The sequence below is a fragment of the Ictalurus furcatus genome, chromosome 2, assembly GCF_023375685.1.
Source record: "Ictalurus furcatus strain D&B chromosome 2, Billie_1.0, whole genome shotgun sequence".
NCBI lineage: Eukaryota > Metazoa > Chordata > Actinopteri > Siluriformes > Ictaluridae > Ictalurus > Ictalurus furcatus.
Window position 1 is genome coordinate 12580269 of NC_071256.1, and position 7972 is coordinate 12588240.

The following is a 7972-nucleotide window of genomic DNA, read 5'->3' on the forward strand; positions in this document are numbered from 1 at the left end:
ACTTTCAGGATTAATGCAAGTCATTTTTCATTGTAACGTATCACTCTGTGGTCTCTACAAGCAAGCTAAGAAAATAATGAAATAAATAAAAATAATAAATAATAATAAACAAATAAAAAAACTTTTACTTGGCCAGAGAGTAAATTTAATCTATATATAAACATATATATATATATATATATATATATATATATATATATATATATATATATATATATATATATATACCGATATAATATATAATAGCATTACACATGTCTCCTACAAACAAAATGCTTTCTTGAGTATATAGACAGGCACATGAAAAGTCAATGAACAACATATGTGAATATGTGTGGAACAAAACAAATACCGTTCGGTTAAAAGAATCTCTGCTTGGAGAGAATTAATAAACATGTAGGCTAATATAACTGTGGATATAATACTTAGACAGCTATGACAGTGAAAATAAATTAAGATGAATAAGGGCATTCAAAATAGATTAAACCTGGATCATTTCAGGTACGTGTACGCAGCTTTATTCATATCAAAGTTTCTACTATCGCAGTTAAAGTAACTGTTTGCACTCTGATAGAGATGTGTTCCCATTAGCTGCACTCTGTAGGTAGTATGACCATTGATGGATGTCAACATTGCATAACCACACGCAGAATACCCCCACTACGCTTATGTGCAGAAATTGCATTCCTGTGCAGAACTCACTTTTGTAGGCTTTTGAGTGGATAAAAGATAGAAACCCTCTTCATTTCTGGGAAAAAAAGGTAGCCAGTTTAAACTGTAATGCCCCCCCACCCCTTGAAATGCACTCCCCTGACTCAGTCCCCCCGCACAACACCCCCCAACAAAATTCCAGACCACTCTTGATTATTTCATGACAAATTAATGATATAAAAGATCTGGAGTTGATTCCAAGTGTTGAATTTGCATTTGGTAGCCATTCATGGGAACTGTATAATAACTATATAATATGAAGTCCAGAGGTGTCGATGCAAGTCAAGGAGGCCATCATTAGAATTAAAAAACCAAAACAGTCATATCGGAGAGATAGCAGAGACTTTAGGAGTGGCCAAATCAACAATTTGGTACATTCTTGAAAAGAAGGAATGCACAGCAACATCAAAAGCCCTGGAAGACCATGGAAAACAACTAAATTGGATGATCACAGAATTCTTTCCTTGTCGAAGAAAACCCCCTTCACAACATCTTGTCAAGTCAAGGACACTCTGGAGGAGGTAGGAGTATCATTGTCAGAGTCTACAATCAAGAGACACCTTCATGAATGTAAATACAAGGGGTTTACCTCAAGATGCGAAACCACTGGTAACACTCAAGAACAGAAAGAGCAGATTAGACTCTGCTAGAAAACATTGGAGGGAAAAGCCTGCCCAGTTCTGGAACAAGATTCTTTGGACAGATAAAACCAAGATTAACTTGTACCAGAATGATGGGAAAAGACGAGTATGCAGAAGGAAAGGAAGGGCTCATTATCCAAAGCATACTACATCATCTGTCCAAAATGGTGGAGGTAGTGTTATGGCATGGGCATGTATGGCTGCCAATGGAACTGGGTCACTGGTGTTTATTGATAATGTGACTGCTGATAGAAGTAGCAGGCTGAATATTCTGAAGTGTATAGAGCTATACTGATCAGAGTCAGCCAAATGCTGCAAAAATGATAGGACGGTGCTTCACAGTACAGATGGATAATGACCCAAAACATACAGCGAAAGCAACCCAAGAGCTTCCTAATGCAAAGAGATGGAATGTTCATAAATGGGCAAATCAGTCATCTGACTTCAACTCAATTGAGCATGCTTTTCACTTACTGAAGACAAAACTGAAGGCAGAAAGACCCACAAATATGCAGCAACAGAAGGCAGCTGCAGTAAAGGCCTGGCAAAGCAACTCAAGGGGGGAAACTCAGCATTTAATGATGTCCATGGTTTCTAGATTTGAGACAGTCATTCATTGCAAAGGATTTGCATCCAAGCATTAAAAATGATCTTGATTTTATAATCAAGTAATAGTTTGATTATAATATATAGTTTGTCCAGTTACTTTGAGCTTGTGAAAATGGAGGGACTCTGTAAAAAAAAAGATAGTTGTCATTCCTAAAAGGTTAATGCAATATTTTTGTTAAAGCCCTTGAATTAAAGTTGAAAGTCTGCACTTCAATCACATCTTGATTGCTTCATTTCAAGTCCATATTGATGGTGTAGAGAGGCAAAATTACAAAAATTGTGTCACTGTCCAAATATGTATGGAGCCGACTATATATCTCCACATAGACAGTAACCTGAGCTCAGGATCGAACCAAGGACCTGTTGCTACAGCACCATGCTGTCCATTTTGTTATGATTTTAATTTGAAAAGTAGTGCAACCTAGATTAAAAATAGAGCACTGAATCCGAGTCTGAATAATTGATTCTTTTCTTTTTTTTTTTTTTTAGAAAATACAATCATCACTCAGCCTCACACACTCAAAAAACAAAAGTATATTAACCCTATCATCAACCCACATATATTGAGTCCAGTGTGACCTGCCCTCTTTTTTTCAAATAACAAGGGCCAATTCAGCTAAAATTAGTTCTGGGCCAGACAAGACTAATTGAGATAAACAGTTGGAGAGAAAAGTCCAAGTCCACTACTGAGGGCAGCTGGAATTCTTTATTTAGGCTTTGTTTACAGGGACACTGTAAATGCACTGTTTGCTGTTGATATTAAGGAGTTAAAACTTAAATGGAACAAAGTATGACAGGACTATGCATCATCTCATAGGAGAGGGTTTAGGTCAGAGCATCCTATGTATGCATGACCGTCCATGTGATTCATGGTCAAGCCCACCCCTCTCCCCACTTCAAGCATGCAATGCGTATTGATGATTTCCAAAATGTTGGCTTTAAGCTTATCTGAGAATCACAGCTGAGGAACATAGCAGTTTGGAGCTAAGCAAGAATGAAGACAAGAAGGACGAAACACGAAACTCCAATTTGAAAAAAGAAATTTAATGGTTGAGATGCCACATATTACCAAATTGCACTAGAACACTTGGACCTTTCTTTACATACTGATCAGTATTTTGTGTAAGGAACTATATCTCTGTCTCAAACTGTGTTCTTCACATGCTAGTGCACTATTAATACCTGGATGATGTGCTAGAATTACAGAGAACGGATGTATTGAACACCAGAGACACTCAGAGCTCACAGTGTGCTATATGTACTGGAATGAATGTGGTCATTAGTCTGAAATTAGAGAATGACACCTAACTGCTAGCTCTGTGTATGGTAGCTCGACTGCAGGTAACTAATGTTTCCTACAGCGTAAGGGTGCTTTCACACTTTCAGAAAAAATAATGCCAAGCCATAACATAATCATAACAATGCTCTTTCTTTTTCTAGCTAGTATCGGCTAACTAACTATCCTGGGTTTGCTATATAGATTAGATTTATTATTATCAGTAATAAAGATTAAATAAAGATTTTTTGAGGGTTGTTTTTGCTTCGCTGCAGCTTTGGATGACTAATTCTTCACCAGCTCTTTATCCTCCATGGTTTTTTCCTCGTTTGCCCCAACTTGCAACATGACTGGAGGTAAAGCAAAAAAAAATAAATTTTTAATTCTTGACGTCAGTTGGGAATTTTCTGAAAAGTTGAACCTTGGATGCTCTTTTGCGACCAAAAAATGCAGACGGGAACGCTATTCCCATAAGGCTAAATGTAAAATGTGTGAGGGCAGATGAGAAAAAATGGCAAGTGGGAACGCACGTCAACACGCCCCTGCTATGTGTGAGTATCCACTGTATATGTGAAGTGATATCAAATGCTGACAACGTGCTTACCATTTAATTTGCTGTAAAGGTTTATTATTTTTCATATTCAGATACCCATAAAGTAACCTCAAACAAATAAATACAGGGTGTCCCAAAAGTCTCCATACAGTATGTTTGACTATGTTTCAGCGGATGTTCGTGGACATCCACTTTTGGGTCAGTCTGCAACACTTCCAGTCTTTTTGAATTTATTAGTAAGTTTGGCAACAGTGTCGTGTGTAAAGTGCTCACCATGTTTCCTGTTAAAGTCCATCGCAACCTTGCGACAGCTTCCCAATCCAGCCATGAGGATGATCTCAATACGTTCTTCTTTTGTCAAAGGCATTCTTAAAGGCTATCAAAAAAAAATATTTTTGGAAGACATTTTACAAAAAAAAAAAATTTAATTTACCCTATGTATGGAGACACTTTTGGGACACCCTGTGAAAATGTAAAGCAATTGTAAATGTAACAACTAACCTTACCTAGGTACTCAGCGTCTAGTTAAACGAATGTCACAACCCCATGTTACAAAAATTACAGTCTGAGCCACTGGTAGTGGTTTAATATTGAATCAAGGCAAACAGCTTTCAGAAAAATGGACTATTACCAATGGGTAAGCATGAATGTTCTACAGACTGATTGCTAGTTAGCTATTTTAGCATTACACAACTAGCTAAATAACTATCTAGGTAGTTAGTTAGTTAATGCTATTAGATGTAATTAGATACCATTAATGATAATGAGCTTTGCACTTCAGTGAAGACTGTTTTCTCTAAGTAACTATAACTAGTGTAATTAACCAAATATATAAAGTGTCATGAGGTAAAATATCATTCCTAGCTAACATTACTATTTACCTGACAGAAACTTGTTTCTCCTCTTGCTCTCTCTCAGATCAGGGAATTGTGCAACAATATGGTAGTTAGTTAAATAGATAGATAAGTAATCCCAGAGGAAAATTCACAATCAGCACACAATCTCCACCCCCCCCCCTATTTTATGTCACCCAAAATCCCCATAGTGTGTCACATATTACACTGTACTGTATTTTATTGGCAAATACACACTTTATGTAACTGAATAAAAATGCAGCTCACAGGGTTTACAGTGCAATCTGAATTTAAGACTTTCATGGCAAAGTCCAACTTCTGAAGGTCCAAAAATTGACTGATGAACTAACTCTACGTCTGCATAGATTACATAATAATGATTATCCACTACCAGAGTCACTTTTTTTCTGATAGAAATGGGTCACTGGGGCATCTGGATTCTGAAGTGGGAAGAAAAAACCGAGAAGGTAAAAAGAGAGCTCAAGAGAAGAAACGAAAAGGAGAGAGGGAGAGAGAGAGAGAGAAATAAAGAGAGAGAAAGAAATGGGACGAAAGAGAGAGCAAAGGAATTCGGGTGGGTGGAGGAAAGGACTGCAGAATCTGTGAGTCTTTGAGGCTACTGAGACTTAGAGCAGATGTGGACTGCCAAACCTTTCACAGTATAGGTCCTAGTGTGCTGTTGCCTATGGAAGCAACCAGGTGAGATCATGTAGCCTGTCTGTAAGCATGAATTCCATCATATCTGTTAAAAAGGAATTCATTATATCAGTCAAAATACTAAAAAATATAAATCCCCACAGTTCCTTGCTCTACTGTATATGGGTCACTGTGGCAGCACACACTCAAATATAGCACATCCTCAGTGTGTATGTGTGTGTGTGTGTGTGTGTGTGTGTGAGACAGAGAGAGAGAGAGAGAGAGAGAGAGAGAGAGCAAAATATGGAAACTGGTAAATTCAATAATAAAACCCAATTCTATTACATGGATGTGAAATTATGAAGTCACGTTTGATTTGAGATTTAAAAAAAAAAAAAACATAAAATAAGACAAAATAAATCACACTATAGCAACAGTTAAAGAGAGGTGAGACCTACTTATCAGCGTTACCCTTTACCTTTACAAAATACTCTTCCTTAATTATAGCAGCATTTGTGGAAAAAAAAAGTAATATCTCAATCCATTCATTTTCTGTACCGCTTATCCTACACAGGGTCGTGGGAAGCCTGGAGCCTTTCCCAGGGGATTCGGGGCACAAGACAGGGGACACGCTGGACACCCATCGCAGGACACATTCACACACACATTCACATACTACGGACAATTTAGAGATGCAAATCTGCCTACAGTGTATATCTTTGGACTGGGGGAGGAAACTGGAGTACCCGGAGGAAACCCTTGAAGCACAGGGAGAGCATGCTCTGTGTACACAGGGTAGAGGAGGAATTCGAACCCCCCATCCCTGGAGGTGCGAAGCAAATGTGCTAACCACTAAACCACCAAATAATAACTCAACAATTCTAATGAAACTCTTATCAGTCTTTAAACTGAATCACCAAACTGTAACACTATTTATGTGTTCAGGTATTGTCATTTATCAAGAACAAAAAGAAGCAACAGCAACAATATTATATTCAGGAAGTACTTTTCTTTTCTTGTACAATTTTGTTTTATAACACTGATTTGTTGTTCTGTTCTATACAGTATGTACACTTTGTTCATCATTAAATATATATATATATATATCAATTAAATAGGGGGGGCAGTGGGAGCAGAAAGAGCTCTGTTCACTCGGAGAGAGATGAAGAGTGTGATGGGGAAAGAGAGAAGGATGTAGAGAATCAGGTTGCTTAATATAGACAAACATTTTCAGTGTCTGTCACAGTCCCTAAAGCCTCAGTAATGTATACCATGGGATTAACACTCCTGTGTTTATGAGCACACACACACACACACACACACACACAGACACACTAGTAAAATCCAACAGTTCTCATCAGTGTGTGACTGTGGACTCTCTGACCTTACTGTGAGAGTAAACAGCAGTCATAAAGTAGCCAAACACGGCTAAAGCCATGAACTAGTTTATTAGACATCCATACATCCGGAGCTGCTCCCCAATAAAGACGTCATGGATAGTGATGAACTCTCAGCTAGTGGGAGGAAACAATAGAGAGAGAGAGAGAGAGAGAAATGAATTATAGGTGTACTATATAACTCAGTGTACTATATATAGTGCAAAATAATATTCTTTTCAGAGTGTTTCACACACTTCACATTCCAGGTGCACCGCAACATGGCTGCAACATCCTTCCCCACTTTTGTATATTGTACTGTGTTTATTGTCTTCTTATGTACTTTTTTTTCGTTATGTATGTTTTTATTCTGTTTTGATCATTTGTTTTGACTTGGGTCCATACGGCATAAGGAAACCCCAGCATGCTCAGCTCTTAGTCACTGACTTCATGTCTCTTTAGTTAATGTACAGTATAATTCAAAAGTTTGGACATGCATTGTAATAGAGAGGGGTTTTTTTTTTCTCTCCCATATTTTCAGTAATTTCTACCTTTTAAAATAATAGTGAAGACATTCATTGGATCTGACTGGACGGATCTGGAGTCTGTCCCGGGAACACTAGGTTACAGGGCACCATGCAGACATCAGAACTATACAATAACTTATGTGGAATTATTCTGTGTATGCCCCTCCCCCCTCCCCCCCCAAACGATTATTGAATAAATGAAAACCAAACCATCTTATGTTTTAGATTCTTCAAAATAGTTACTTTTTGCCTTTGCAAACTCTTACGATTCTTTCAACCCCCTTCATAAGGTAGCCTTGGACGCCTTTCCAACAGTTTTGAACGAGTTCCTACATATGCTGAGGATTTGTGGGCTGCATTTCCTTCAGTCTCTGGTCTAGTTTAAAACTGAATTTAATCAGGTGTGCACAAACTTTTGACTGGCAGTGTGTGGCTAAAGACTAAAGAGAATATGGGATAAAAGAGGATGATCATGGAAGATCATTATTCTCTATATTAGCTGATGTCAGAGTATGCGTAAGTGTCTGACGTGCCTGCACTGTGAAACATAGTCGGGTCCTTAAGTATTTGGACAGTGATGCAATTTATGTCATTTTGCCTCTGTACACCACCACAATGGGTTTGAAATGAAGCAATCAAGATGCAATTGAAGTGTAGACTTTCAGCTTTATCTCAAGTGGCTTAAATTACAGCCTTTTTTTTTTTTTTTACAGAGTCTGTCCGTTAAAATTTCTGGAGTTGATTTCAAGTGTTGAATTTGTATTTGGTAGCTGTGAAGGAGGCCATTAT

The 7972-nt window shown here is 37.8% G+C and overlaps 1 long non-coding RNA gene across 1 annotated transcript; it reads left to right on the forward strand.

Moving 5' to 3' along the window:
* Window positions 1-717: 717 nt before the first annotated feature.
* Window positions 718-7388, forward strand: LOC128622199 (uncharacterized). Its single transcript, XR_008388364.1, has 3 exons — window positions 718-3788; window positions 5059-5343; window positions 5855-7388. It is a non-coding gene; the product is annotated as an uncharacterized LOC128622199 (long non-coding RNA).
* Window positions 7389-7972: the final 584 nt, after the last annotated feature.